Source organism: Lontra canadensis, unplaced genomic scaffold, assembly GCF_010015895.1.
Source record: "Lontra canadensis isolate GAN:19392208 unplaced genomic scaffold, GSC_riverotter_1.0 scaffold57, whole genome shotgun sequence".
NCBI lineage: Eukaryota > Metazoa > Chordata > Mammalia > Carnivora > Mustelidae > Lontra > Lontra canadensis.
In genome coordinates, this window is record NW_022631051.1 from 6,800,359 (window position 1) to 6,816,518 (window position 16,160).

At 38.6% G+C, this 16,160-nt stretch overlaps 1 protein-coding gene across 3 annotated transcripts in view; it reads right to left on the reverse strand.

The window, feature by feature from the left end:
* The window catches only part of PIEZO2 (piezo type mechanosensitive ion channel component 2), a 458,183-nt gene that overhangs the window by 127,569 nt on the left and 314,454 nt on the right, over positions 1-16,160 (reverse strand). The gene's annotated exons all lie outside the window — the stretch shown is intronic.

Below are 16,160 nucleotides of genomic sequence, written 5' to 3' on the forward strand. Positions count from 1 at the left end.
AAGATATATATTTCTGTCAAATTTCATTTATGGGCAAATTCTCATTTTAAAACTTTATGATTAATTATTTATTTTGAAATATAACTTTATGAGGCTTGTTAAATTTTGAAATGATATACTTTTTATGTTATTCCTACTATAGGATCAGAAGGTCTCTGACTCTATCATGGGAAATTATATAAATATGATTCATTGGGAATTCATTTTACATGAACTTTTTCTAAGAAAGGATTTTATTAAATGAATAAAACATTTACGTTAAGTGAGTCTCTTTCTATTGTTTGTATCTCTTAGATGTGAACTTCCTTTAATGCTTATGTTATATTCTTCATTCAGTTGTAAGATCTTCAAGAACTATACATCCCTCACTTATAAAATCTCCCAGGACTCTCACTATTTTCTATCACAAGGCAAATGTCATATTGGTGAATCGTTCAACATAGATTTTAGAGTAAGCTAAATAGAAACTAAACTTTCTTCAATTTTATCAGAAAAATAGAAGTTATAGTAGAACTTGCTCTTATTACAAGGCTTTTCTTCTAAGTCTAGCAAGATTCTTTGTACTTAGCATTAGAAGGAAAAATGTCCTGCTAACAAAAAGAGTTATGTCCAGGGGCGCCTGGGTGGCTCAGTGAGTTAAAGCCTCTGCCTTCGGCTCAGGTCATGATCCCAGGGTCCTGGGATCGAGCCCCGCATTGGGGCGGGGGGTCTCTGCTCAGCAGGGAGCTGGCTTCTCCCTCTCTCTGCCTGCCTCTCTGCCTACTTGTGATCTCTGTCTGTCAAATAAATAAATAAATAAAATATTAAAAAAAAAACAGAGTTATGTCCCTATTAGAATGGTGGAACACTCTGAAAATGGTTTTGCTGTCCTAGATTAAAATGTCAATTTCCGGTATGTAATGTGCAGAACTGAAAGCATTGAGATTTCGAATCAAACGTTAGCTTAAAGTCTCTGGATTAATCAGGCATAGGTTTCAGCCCCCAACTCATTCCTCTTCTTGTCTCACACCTGGTGCATGCACTAACAATGACATCATCAATCACCAGTTTATATATACCTGTGTCAGAAAGTCAGTAGTAATTTCTGCAGCTGTCTGTAAACTGAACCACATGCCTCCTAAAAGTCTACATGGACACTCCACAACTTACCATTAATATTATAGCTTATTCCACACTGATTTTGCACACTTACGTAAGAATAGTGAGAATCAGTCTCATGTTTTGTACTACGAGTATGGACTAACTAACATGGGTCAGAAGTTCTAGAATGATGGATTGTGGTATCCTTTAAGGAACTTCTAACAGTATTAGACAAATATGGTTAAGACCTAAGAGTTCTCTGTTCTTTTTTCTTTTTTTTAAATAGGTTGGATGCTCTAGATAAAAATTTTTATATAACATGGGAGGTTTGTACTTAAAGTTTCACATCATTTCTGGCACAAAAATTCTAGGATGCTGTGTAACACCCAACTATTATTTAATTTACTCAGTTTTTACTTGTGAACCTTCCCTATCCCGAATTGCTTCTTAATATTGACAATACAAAGAAAAGTGAAATTATCAGACCTGGCCTTCAGGAAACTCACTCTCGATCTCACCACAGGGATGAGACATGCTTGTTTGAGGAGAGCAAGATGTTATAGAACCCCTTCTATCTGGAGGTGTTTCTGTCTGGAGAGGGTAGTCAGGAGGAAGAATGTTCCATGTCAGGATAGTCAAAGAAGGGTGGGTGAGTAAATGAGAGAAAAGAGAAGTCCTATCAGATGTTGCCAGGCTGTGGGGCTGGGCTGGGAAGATAAACTGGGCACAGTGAGAACAATTCTCTATTTTTGTTACTGCTGCCTCATTGGATATATATATAAACTTCCTTCCATCTTGATGATTCTCATATAACTGCTCATGTATTTACAGTGGTCCTACTTCACATTTATTGAATAAAAATGCCCATATTGTTCATTGGTCATTAAAATACTAAAAAATGACTATCTTATATCTTTCTCCATAGAAATGTCTCTTTGCCTGAGAAGCAAATAGTGACACGGCCATGGAGCTCTGCATTCCTGTTTATTGCTCATTTAGAATCAGAAAGATAAAGCTTCTCTCTTCAATGCATTTGGAATACACGTGGACCCCAGGCTGGTTCTATCAATAACAGACAAGTGTGCATTTGGTAGGTGGCTCACCGTCTCTGAAAATCCGGTTCCTTATAAAACCTAATAGAATTAGGGGTAGGCAGGGGTGTAAGCACATGAACAAAGAAAGAACATTTTCCAGAAGATCTTAAGATCTCACAAACTCTTCTATTTTTCAGAGGATGGCTGGAGACAGCTTCCTCTGTGATGGTCAGTTTCCAGTAGAAACATATCAGACCCTTGGGGCACACGCTCTTGCTTTGGTATCTGGCCTGTCCTGCTCTGCTATTTCACTCCCAACATCCCTGTCCACAGAACATGTCCTCAGCTTCTCTTCCTGAACAATTGTAGCACAAAGGGTGGTCTCTAGTTTCTCTCTCCTCTACAGTGTGACCATTGTTAGAGTCACCTTCAGAAAACTCAAGTTCAGCATGCCACCTTCTTCTTCCCATTTCCTATTTCCTTTTCATTTGCTGTCTGCAGAATAACCCCAAGTCCCAGCAGATTATTTCCCAAGCCTCAAGCAGCCAGGTCTCCTCTCATCCTCCCAAACACCATGAACTCAAGCTATGCTGGGCTATTTGGGGTTTACCATAAAATCTCAGTCCCTTTGGCCTTGCTACTTCTTGTTTGACCAGAGTGATTTCCAGATAGTTGTGACTTTTCATGGGTTGCCAAATCAATGATTGGGGTATGTGCTCCAGGAAGGCTCTGTCCTCTCCTTGGAAATGCAAAACCAAGGCAGCAGGCCAGGCAGACTCTCAGACTCTCAGATATCTCTCAGGACCACTTCAGTCCCACCTCAACTGCACCCCATAGCCTACACATATCAACATACTCCTTCCAAGTAAGCTCAACCACTCCAAATTACTGTAGGGAACCCTGGGACACTAGCAGCCCTGGAATACATAATTATATTACCACCATAACCCATCACCTGAACCCTCATGCTCATTGATGATGGTTGTTGTTGCTGAAAGCATTAATTCTTCATTCTTTCTTTTGGTCTGGATGGCCTATAGTTAATGTAAAGCTGATCTTCTAAAATTAATTTCTAACACTCTTCATTTGGCTTCTTTTTCTTGTTCCTTTCTGTTTTGGGGGGACATCCTGGACATCATCAACGTCTACCTCTTGGGATTTAGGGAATCCACCTCTGGGAAATGTTGGATTTCTAACTGGAATAAATTTGCCCTGCCCAACGCATAAACAAGAACAGTATTTGCAGTCATAATTTGTAGTTGGATTATTGTTAGTTTATGTGCTTATCTCTGCCCAGCTTGATTCTAATTTCTTCGAAAAGGGATATGCGTTTTGTCATCTCACTTTGATGGACGTGCCTAGCATATAGCAAGTTTTAAGTGTAAGCTTCTGCGAATGAATTAAAAGCACTAAGGCTAAATTATACCACGAAGTTATAGCAGGTGACCGTGGTTACAGCAGGAGTAGAGACTAACGGATAGCAAAGTTACTGTTTTTGAAAAAGGAAAAGAGAAAGAAGGAATGGGAAGGAACCATAGTTCACAGGAGAATTCTAGAATTTTTAGAGAACCATTGCTGCAGCCCTGGCCACACCCTCCATCATTTTAGTGCCCTCAGTCTAGGAAATAAGAACACAGAATAAGCCTAACAAAGGCATCGCAAGGACACTTTATCTAAATTCTGTCTTAGATCATATGTAACAGAATTATTTTTATTCTCTACAGGCTGCCAATAAGAATTTGGAACTTTATCTTTTGGAAGAGTCAATACATAAATGTACATAGACGAGAAGTAACTTCTTCAACTCCAGAGGTTGATAATTAAGAAGCAGTAAGAGATTCGAATACTCAATAAGAGCAAAATATGGAGCAGCCTGGAACATTCCTTCAAGACCCCCCCAAAAGTGCGCCTTACTCAGATTATTATGTGTAAAAATCCATTTCACCCCTTTTGATAGAAGAGGACATTGGAGCTACAAGGAGTATCCCTGATCCCAGAACATTGGTTATTCTTCACCTGCAGGCCCAAGCGGACAGCTGACTCTCTCAGCTCTGTTGGAGGCTCTGTGGGCTCACTGTAGATGCCTCTCCACCTGCCCGGGGGCACTGGTTTTGCACTTTTTTTTTCCTCTTCCTCCAAGGCACTCATAATATCTGACAACATATGGTGACTACGAATTGGCAAGGTATTTGTTTCAATTTGCACATGTTGGCAGATTTATAAAACCTCCACCTGTTTTCAGGTTTCCTCCAGACCACATCTGCTTGGTCGCTAGTAATACAGAAATCCAGCCACTTGCGAAAGAACTATGTAATACTGAAAATAACACCACATTTAAAAAAAATCTTAGTTGTGGTAAAATAGACATAACATAAAATTTACCGTCTTAAATGTTGAAGTGTACAGGGCAGTGGTATATTAACTATAGTCATCGTGCTCTGCAACCAAGCTCTAGAACAATGTCACTGTGCAAAACTGAAACTTTCTACCCATTAAACAATAATTCCCAATTGCCCCCTTCCCTCAGCACGTGGTACCCGCCATTTTACTTTCAGTCTCTATGGATTTGACTACCTCGGTCCCTCATACAAATGGAATCATGTAGTATTTGTTCTTTTGCATCTGGCTTATTTCACTGACCATTATGTCCTCAAGGGTCATCCATGTTGTAGTCTGGGTCAGAATTTCCTTCCTTTTTAAGATTGAATAATATTCCATTGTATGTATGGACCACATTTTGTTTATCCACTTCTCTGTAGATGAACATTCACCTTTAAATCACTGTAAATAATGCTGCTAGGACCACAAGTGTACAAATGTCACTTCAAGTCCGTGCTTTCAATTCTTTTGGGCATAGTTCCAGAAGTAGGATTGTTGGATCTTTCTATTGGTAATTTTGTGAGGAAACTCTATACTGTTTTTCATTGTGGTTACACCACTTACATCCCCACCAACAGAGCAGAAGGGCTCTAGTCTTTCCCAATCATTCCCAGAACTTGTTATATGTTCTACAGTTTGAGAGCAACAATCTTAGTGGGTGTGAGGGTGGACATCGCATTTTTCATTTAGCTTTTTCTTCTTCAGATCTCAGAGCTTTTTATGAAATAGGGAGACGTAGTCTTCAGTTAAATAGGCATTTGCTAATGAGAATGGATAAGTATGCAGTTAGGTTAATTGTGAAGTCTGGGCAGGTTTTAAATCCTCTTATGAAACCAGGGAATATATTCTTTCCAACTACAGTAAAATGATTGCTTCAGGGCAGTAATTGTCTAGAGAAACTATCTTTTAACAATCCTCTCATTTAACCTTAGATCCTTTAATCAAAATAAATGGGGGACTGAATGGAAGGAAGAAACAGAAAGGGAAGGAGGGAGGAGGGACAGGTATTTCTCAGGGAGTTTGAGTGCGAAGGGTGGGCTGTAGGTTAGGAACCAAGCTCAGAAGGGAGGAGGTCCACTGAAGCCTGGGATAGCTCCACCAAGACAAGATTTTTCCATTGTCAGACCTCCAGGATGCTTGTTTAGCTATTTCTATTCTGAGACCATTTTCCCTGGAAAGGGGTTTGGTGGCAGACCCCAAGGGTCCAAAGGTCCCAGTGCTCCCCATGCTGAGTATTCTGAGTATTCAAGAAGCCAAATGAGTCAGCGGTCATTATCACTGACGGTTACATACACTCACCTGAGTCAGGTGGGTACCCAGGAACAAACAGCAAATAGATTCAAAGAGGGAAAGGTGAAGTCTCCTTTCTATAAGTAAATCATGGTTCAGAGAGAAGCATAGCACCTTTGAGACAACTGTGTTTGAAGGTATAAAGCTAGCCCTAAGTGCAGCTGCCCAGAAAACGTCCTTGGCGACCCGAACTCTTATGCCAACATGGGTACCCTGAAGAAGCTTGTGAAAGTAACTTCAGGGGAAATCACCAACCACTTAAAAATAACCAACTTTTCTTTCTTCTTCCAGCCCTGCCCACTCTTTCCTTACCCCGAGGACCGCAAGTCTAGAGGTAACAAGATGTGGGTTATTTTTAAAGGTTAAAAAAAAGTGATGAAGATGCGGGTGGTACATACTTGATTAATATTTTGATTTTAAAGTTAATCCCTTGAGTTAAATGGCCTTAGCATGAACTCACAATAAACTTGAAAATAATCAGAGGCTGTAGGTCTCGATGAAAAGAACAGGAATCTAGATATGCCGCTTGAATTATCATCTCTGTGACCTTGCATATGGCATTTAGACATTTCTGAGCCTCAATCTCCTCCCTTGGAAAACGAGGTTAGTCCATATGTATATTGAAGAGATACTGTGAGAATTAGAAATGACAGAAAACTTGGAAATAATTCTCCTGCCAGTTCAACTTGGAATTGTTTATATGGGGTTTGCAAATATCCTATGTACAACAGTTTCAGATTGTAAGCACTACAGCCAGTAAACTTCTTTTCAAATAGGAAAGGTATTAATTTTTTTCCTTGCATAAAAATATAGATCCAGATGAGTCAAGCTGGAATTATAGACCTTTTTTTGAACAGTACTACAAATAGCTAATGTTCAGATTTGGTGATATTAATGAGAAGTAAATGAAGAACAGTTTCTTGATGAAACATTCAGGCTATACACATATATTTTTTAAAAGATTCTATTTATTTATTTGAGAGAGGGGGGGAGAGAGAGAGCAGGGGAGGCCAGAGAGAGAAGCAGTCTCCACGCTGAGTAGGACCCTGACTTGGGGCTCCATCTCAGAACCCTGAGATCATGACCTAAGCTAAGGCAGATGCTTAACCAACTGAGCCACCCAGGTGCTCCATAAATACCCATGTATACTTCTTTCTCACACAGAGAACATACCTTTCCTGCTCTAAGGAAAACCATTTCAAAATGCTACCCAGTTATACAACTCACCAGCTGGATCCTTACATGATGCTTGGTCATTTCTTACAGTTCAAGAAATACTCCATATTGTTCTGCAAAATTGCACCAACTAGTAACATCACAACTGCAGCAAAATCTCCCATCTGGAAATATAGACTTTGGGCAACATACTACAAGCTGTAGTCATTATCAAATCCTGCTGGATGCTAGACAGGAATTGGTTGGGATAACTTCTCGCCTAGCAGACCGGTAAGTCTCTTGTAGGCGGTTCTTGATTCTTCTCATTAGAAGGAACTTCCTTGTCCATTGTCTCTCTTGACCCACTGATATTGGCCAATATGAACCTCATCTGCTCCCCCGACCCATCTCAACTGTTATGTGTGGTTCCATTTTGGTCTATTTAATGTCCATAGTCCTCATTTAAGCACAGATCACAATGTGTTTCATCGTTAGTCTTCTGTTATATGTCTGTGTCCTGTGTCTTGAAATAGGTCATGAACTCCTTAAGGGCCAATATCATGCAGTTCTTGGCATCTTCTAAAACACCTACAGTAGTTTTCCAAACAGCCCATACTCAGATTTATGACAAGCATGGCCCTAGGAGTAGCCTTCCTAATACATTTTCAAGAGTAATTCAAGATATCACTTAAAAGATTTTAGATTTCTATCATGTAATCAATGCAAAAACGATGCAGCAAATATCAGTATTACAAATGTATTTTTCAAAGACTCAGGTATGAAGATCTTGAAATTGCCTGTTTCTTTGATCAGTTTGACACTAACCGCTTTCTCAAAGTCTAACAGCTCACTCAACAGCCCAAAGATGAATGGTTCAAGGCTGGTTGTTGAGTGAACATCACTAAGGACAAGTGCAGTCACTTTCTAAAACGTGTTTCCCAAACTACCTATGAGGACCATTCAGGAAATACCCATTCATTGGGTACAGATACATTTGTGAAATACAATAAAAAGTAACTAATAGAAAAATAATCACACACCTGAATGCCACACCAATGCTAAACTGCTATATAGATTTTTAATGCTTCCTTTTTTCAGATACATCTGTGTTTAACTTGTTGAAAATTTGTTTCAAACAATTCATGGAACAGCAATGACCTGCTACATAGAGTATCCAGAAGCCCTTGTCAGAATATTGTCAGTAGTCTATTACTAAAGGTTTGATCACCTCTAATTAACCTTTTCCTCAGATGCATCTTTCAAAATAAATATTTATTTCTTACATTCCACATATTAGTGAGATCATATAATTGTTTTTCTCTGATTGACTTATTTTGCTCAGCATAAAATCCTCTAGTTCCATCCATGTCATTGCAAATAGCAATGATTTGATGGCTGTGTATCCCAGTGTGTGTGTGTGTGTGTGTGTGTGCGCGTGTGTGTGTGTGTGTGTGCATGTGTGTATTTCACATCTTCTTTAAGAAACAAGGTAGTGGGGGTGCCTGGGTGACTCAGTGGGTTAAGACTCTGCTTTCAGCTCCAGTCATGATCTCAGGGTCCTGGGATCGAGCCCCACACCAGGCTCTCTGCTCAGCAGGGAGCCTGCTTCCCCCTCTCTCTCTACTTGCCCCTCTGCCTACTTGTGATCTCTCTGTCAAATAAATAAATAAAATCTTAAAAAAAAGAAAGAAAGAAAGAAAGAAAGAAAGAAAAGAAAAGAAACAAGGCAGTGGATCATAGGGGAAGAGAGGGAAAAAATGAAACAAGCTGAAACCAGAGAGGGAGACAAACCATAAGAGACTCTTAATCTCAGGAAACAAACTGAGGGTTGCTGGAGGAGAAGGGGGTGGGAGAGATGGGGTGGCTGGGCGATGGACATTGGGGAGGTTATGTATTATGGTAAGTGCTGTGAATTGTGTAAGACTGATGAATCACAGATCTGTATGCTGAAACAAGCAATACATTATATGTTAATTAAAAAAATAAAATAAAAGAAAATGAAAAAAATAAACATTTAGAACTACTCTTCACAATATAATTAACATTCTTAAAACTACCAATACAGTCAGTTATGAAGATGATAATTCCCTTTTGCTGTATGTACAGGGAGAGATTCTTTAAGATCATTGAGGAAACACTAACACATATTTTCTGTTGTGCTTTGTGTCATCAGGGTGTCTGACAGCTAGTTGGAAGAGGAGTTCCCCAATCTAGCACTGTAAAAGGAATGCCGGCACACCGAACCTCTTCCTGAGAAGGATCAGCTCTCCCAGGTGAAGAAAAAGTCATGGACCTGGTGCCTAACAGTTGCCAACATCCTGTTGGATGTGACCAGCATCTCTCTCTGCAGTCTTCTATTTAGTGAGGACAGATTGGAGAAAACCAAGCTGCTCATGAACGTCTACTTCCCAAGTTTCTAAAAACAGTACAAGCCCAAAGACAGCCAAAACACAGAGGCATGATACTTTGGATTAAACTGGATTTCATAAATAAAACTTGAAAGTTAACATCTATATCTAACCCAAATAAATCAGTGGCTCCACAGACTTTTGGAACTGGACTGGACTGAAATCTGTGTACTTCTTTTGTGTTATATAGGTCACTATTTTTAAGGAAATGGAGTATGTCTTAAATTAAGACACTTTTGAATATGATAGAACTTTTTTTTCAAGATTTGGGAAGTATTTATGATCTTTCATGACCTTGCAGCCAATGTTGGGAACATCTGTTCCATTATATGGCATTGCATGGGTAGAGGCATAAGGTGTGAGAGTGTGCACTGGTCCTCAGAAGTATCTGAGAAATTCTATTTTTCTTTTTCTTTTTAAAAAATTTTTTTAAAGATTTTGTTTATTTATTTGACAGACAGAGATCACAGGTAGGCAGAGAGACAGGCAGAGAGAAAGGAAGGGAGGCAGGCTCGCTGCTGAGCAGAGAGTCCGATGCGGGTCTTGATGCCAGGACCCTGGGATCATGACCTGAGCCGAAGGCAGCAGCTTTAACCCACTGAGCCACCCAGGTGCCCCGAGAATTTCTATTTTTAAGACAGAAAATGTTAGGGCACCTGGGTGGTTCAGTTGGTTAGGCATGGCTCAGGTCATGATCTTGGGGCCCTGAGATGGAGCTCTGCTTTGGGCTCCCTGCTTACTCCCTCTGACCTTGCTTGTGCTCTCTCCCCGTCTCTCAAAATAAATAAATAAAATATTTTTAAAAAGGACAAAAAATGTTTCCATTAATTTGTCTTAGTATTTTTGTCTTTTTAATTAAAAATAATTTTAGCTTTCAGATTCTTTAATTTTGAATAAGTAATTTTCCTGTTGTATGTGTGACTTTGAATTATTCACTTGTTATAGATTTTGGAGATTTCTCCTAACAAAAACTACCTGAAGCTTCTTTCCTTATCCCCTTTATAACTATGATGCATTTTTAGCTGTCCACTCAACAATGACAGTATTTAAGAGAAACACTACATACAGCCCTGATTTTTTTTTTCTTCACACCCACTATCGAAGGCACTAAAACACCATCTATTACCTAGTGTATGGAGAAATAAAAGACAGCCTGAGAGCTGTGTAATATTTTGGTGAATGTTTGAGGGAATAATATCTTCCTTGAATTCCTTTTCATTCTCTTATATGGCCTTGCTTTGATTGAAACAAAGTATCAGTGTCATTGGCAAATATCTTCTCCCATTCCCTGGGTTGCCTTTCTGTTTTTTTGACTATTTTCTTTCCTGTGCAGAAGCTTTTTATCTTGATGAAGTCCCAAAAGTTTGTTTTAGCTTTTGTTTCCTTTGCCTTTGGAGACATGTCTTGAAAAATGTTACTGTGGCCCATGTCCAAGAGGTTACTGCCTATGTTCTCCTCTAGGATTTTGATAGATTCCTGCCTCACGTTTAAGTCTTTTATCCATTTTGAGTTTATCTTTGTGTATGGTGTCAGAGAATGGTCGAGTTTCATTCTTCTATACATAGCTGTCCAATTTTCCTAGCACCATTTATTGAAGAGACTTTTTTCCACTGCATTTTTTTTCCTGCTTTGTCGAAGATTATTTGACCATAGAGTTGCAGGTTCGTATCTGTTCCACTGGTCTGTGTGTCTGTTTTTGTGCTAGTGCCATGCTGTCTTGGTGATCACGGCTTTGTAGTAAAGCTTGAAATCAGGCACCTACTAGGTATTTATCCCAAAGATGCAGATGCAGTGACAAGAAGGGTCATATGCACCCCAATGTTCATAGCAGCAATGGCCACAGTCACCAAACTGTGGAAAGAGCCAAGATGCCCTTCAACAAATGGAAAAAGAAGATATGGGTCATATATACAATGGAATATTATGCCTCCATCAAAAAGGACAAATACCCAAATGTCCATCAACATGAATGCGACTGGAAGAGATTATGCTGAGTGAAATAAGTCAAGCAGAGAAAGTCAATTATCACATGGTTTCACTTGAGGAGCATAAGAAATAACATGGAGGACACCAGGAGAAGGAAAGGAAAAGTGAACTGGGGGAAATCGGAGGGGGAGACAAACCATGAGAGACTGTGGGCTCTAAGAAACAAACTGAGGGTTTTGGAAGGGAGGGGGCTGGAGGGATGGGTGAGCCTGGTGGTAGGTATTAAGAAGGGCACATATTGCATGGAGCACTGGTTGCGGTGCATAATCAATCTTTGAACAATGAAAAAATAAAATAGAATAAAAAAAGAAACAAAGTATCAGGGGCTTCTGGGTGGCCCAGTTGGTTTAGCATTTGACTCTTGTTATTGGCTTGGGTCATCATCTCAGGGTCCTAAGACAGAGCCCCCCAGTGGCCTCCTTGCTCCCCGGGGAGCCTGCTTGGGAATCTCTCTCTCTCTCCCTCTGCCCCTCCCACCACTTGGGCATGCATGCTCTCTCTCAAATAAAATAAATAAATCTTAAAAAACAAGGAAAAACAAAGTATCTGGAGAAAAAGAAAAGGGAGAAAGTGAATACATTTATGTGCATTCAACAGGTACCAATATAAGCAAGATAAAGTCCATCTTTGAAGTATCAGAGGGAAGACGGGTCCTATAAAAATGTGTCCACAATGCAAGGGATTGAACTCAACCACATATAAATAAAATTCATTTAAATTTTAAAAATTGGATGTATAGACAGAACTATTAAAACACACTTATAAATGCCCTTTGCTTAGATAAAACAGATACTAGCATTCTGATACATGTGCTGCTTCTCTTACGCTAAAGCAAAAAAAAAAAAAAATGTCAGTGGCCTTGTCCATGATTCTCTTGCTTCTCCTCTCCTTTCTCCACCAAACACTATTTTGAGATTAGTGTATATCATTTCCATAAGCATCTACTCACTTTTACCATATATTTCTACATCCATAAATAATGCATACTATTGTTATATGAATTTGACTTTATATAAGTGGTCATAAATGGTCATATTTGTATATACTCTTAAGCACATTTTTAATAGAAGTCACCTTAATTTCTGGGTGGTATTTCATTGCATAAATAAACCAAGTGCTCTAGAAATTCAGAAATGGAGTATTTTACAGGAGAAGAAAGATACAAACATCATTAATCTGTGGAGAAGTTGTGCTAAAGATAAAGGCAATAGGAAGGTGACATAAAAGCCTTCAAGATCTATTTTTAGAACATTTGATTTTTTTTAAGATGATGGATTTCTTTATTTTTATTTACTTCTATTTTTTAAAGATTTTATTTATTTATTTGAGAGAGAGACGGAGATAGCAAGAGAGAGCACGAGCAGAGTGGAGAGGGAGAAGAAAGATCTCCGCTGAGCAGGAAACCCCATGCGAGGCTCAATCCCAGGACTCTGGGATCATGACCTGGGCCGCAGGCAGACATTTAACTGACTGAGCCACCCAGGTGTCCCCTGCATTTACTTCTTATGTATAGCTTCCTCTATGGTACTTGTCAAAGCTTCTGTAGGGTTTATGTGTTAGATATAGACAAATCCTTGTATATGCATGCATATTTAAGAATGTTTATTGGGCTTGGGCAGCTGTAGGACAAAGTTACTAAATTTTCTAATTGACCATGAGAGGGTATGTCCAAGTAAGTTATGGCATATCCATTACATTGCTGATAAAGAATATCTCTATATATTTGACATAGAAAATGTTTCAAGGGATATTTCAAAGTAAGTTTTAAATTTTGGAATAATTTGAGATTTACAGAAAACTTGCAAAGATTTCACAGAGGTTTCCCCACACCCAGTTTCCTCTATTGTTAACACCTTAAATTAGCATAGTACCTTTGTTACCATCAGTGAACCAATAGTAGCATGTTTTTCTTAAAACCAAAGTCCATGCTTTTTTTCCAGATTTCCTTAGTTTTTACCTAATGTCCTTTTTCTGCTCTGGAATCCCATCAAGAATGGGGCATCACAGTTGGTCATCATGTCTCCTTAAGCTCCTCCAGATTGTAACATCTTCTCAGATTTTTCTTGTTTCTGATGACCTTGACAGTTTTGGGTACTGATCGGGTATTCTGTAGACTGATCCTTAGTTGTAGTTTGTTTGTTTGCTCATGGTTAGCAAGAGTTACAGATGTGGGGGTAGGAAGACCACAGAGGTCAAGTACCATTCTCGTGACGTCACACAAAGGATACATGCCTTCAACATGACTTATTATCGATGAGATTAATTCTGACCACAGAACTGAGGTAGTGTTTGCTAGGTTTTTCCACTGTGAAGTTGATCTTTACCTCCTGTCCTTATTTTACGCTTTGGAAAGAAGTTACTGTGTTCTGCCCATACTAACAGGGTGGGAAGTTATGCCCCGTCTTCCTGAGGGGTCAGTATCAACAATGAATGATGTGGAATTCTTTCATAGGAGAGAACTGTCTCTTCTCCCTTCTTTATATATTAAATCATTTACTTAGATTCCTGTGGACTCATGGATCTGTGTTTTATGTGTATTTGTATCCATATGCACCCATGGATATGGTTTTAATCCAATACTGCTTTATTTATTTGGTTGTTCAAATTGTTCGAGCTTTGACCACTGGGAGTTCTTTCAGTTTACTCTAGCTTTCCTTTGACACGTCTATTACTTTGTTATTTTCTGGCACTACAATGGGCTCCAGACTCATAGTCCTTGACTAAACCCTAGAATCAGCCATTTCTCCAAGGAGCCCTGGTTCCTTTCGTGGGAGAATGGTATTAGAAACCAAGCTCTGGGCACTAAGTGTGCTCATTGCCACTGGGGTATCACCACTTGCATGCCCTGTCTGCTGACAGAGCAAGGAAGTACTTGTGTGCATACTAACCCATGTACACACACATATCTGTACATATTCGTGTATGTAACCATCTGTATCTACACTAACTTACACCTGAGTTCATACTGATGTCTTTACACTGCTGTCAAATGGTCCTAGCCTTCTGCCCTTGCTTATCTATGAACTTGCACTCAGACAGTAAGAAACCTGGCCTCCAATCTGCCTTGCATTTACTTATTCATTTAATCCCAGTATACATGTACAGTGGTCTCAGGATTATTAACACAGAGCTCTACAGTAAACAACTTTATCAACTAGAGTATAATACTTATGGACTGTTCCTTTTGTCTCTAGTCTTACAATTCTACTCATGTTCAAAGTTACTTAAGTAAACACGTTTCTTCCTATCTTTTCAGTGAGTTTATATCATACATTTGGAACACAGATTATTTTGCCCCAGTCTGCATTCCATGCTGGGATCTTAGAATCTCCTTTTTGATTATTTTTAAATTTGCATACTTCAAGGTTCACTATATATGCTATAAAGTTCAGTGAGTTTTGACAAATGTTTGGTGTCATGTAGCCTCCACTATAGTATCATACAGAGTAATTTTGCCACCTTAAAATGCCCCATTCTTCACCTATTCAGCCTTCTACCACCCCTCCCCACAAACTATTGGAAATCATGGATATATTTTCCATCTGTACACTTTTGCCTTTTCTAAAATGTCATATAAGTGAAATCATACAGGATGTAGCCTTTTGGAACCAACTTTTTCACTTTGCAATATGCATTTAGGTGTTACCCTTCCAGCCTTACTCTGACCTTACATATGTTCTTATGTGTATGTAAATATATTGGGAAAATATTTGGAAAGATACTTATTATTGGACTCAGCTATCTCTGGTGGAAAGGAATTGAATTTCAGATAGCAACAAAGCAGAGAAGGAAAGCTTTTGATTTAATTCTCTCACATACTATATATATATATTTATATTTCTGGCTGATTTAGCCTTTTTCCTATGAGCATGCATCACTACTGTAATTTTAAAGATTATTAAAAAAATTCCACTCTCTGCCATATTTCTTTCTTTGTTCATGTCCTTGAATTCTTAGATGTTCATTTCTATAACTGATATAAAGAATTTTGATTAAACAAATTTACAATTTATACAGAATAGATTCAGCACTCCTTTGGTTATGCATTTTGCCCATTTTAATGTTTAAAACAATATCAAACCCAGTTTTCCTTCCTTAGACAAGCATCCTTGCCTTCTTTCTTTTCTCTCTCTCTGCTCTTTTCCTGTTTTTCTTTAATACACTGAACCTTAACAGGCATTACACATTAGAGCAATGCTAGGCTTACAAAGAGTTTTCTAAAGAATTACTCTGAGAACTGCCAAGAGGTGGTTGCATCACCCATTCTGAGAAAAAGACACAAGAAACTGGCATTATCTTCCAAAATTTCAGCTACAAGTTATTCAGCACTTACAGATAAACGCAAACACAGCCTTGGACAAGACCACAGTCGTGTACCCCTCTCCTCTCATTGCCTCATAAAAACTAAACTTTCTTCCACTCAGGGAGCTAAAATTTTGAGGGATTTCTTGAAGCACATGAAATGAATAAAGGCTTTAACTTCTAAATGAGTATTTTAACTCTCTTTTTTCTTTAACAATGTCAAAAGGAAAAGTAGTTTCTGGTAAAAAAAAAAAAAATCTCCTATCCAAAAGTCAAAGGACTAAGCAATTACATCACAAGGAATTGTTATTATAGAAGCAGATTTTATAAGCAAAGGACAGAATAAAGACATAAAATATGGTCTTATCCCAAGGCAAACTTAACAAAAATAAGTCTAGGAAAACTTGAAATAGTATGATGGCATTTAATTAAAATAAAACCGATCTTGTAGATAGTCATATGTCACAGAACTTCAAACTTCAATAGTTGGAGACAGGAAGTCGAATTATTACTTGATATAAACTTT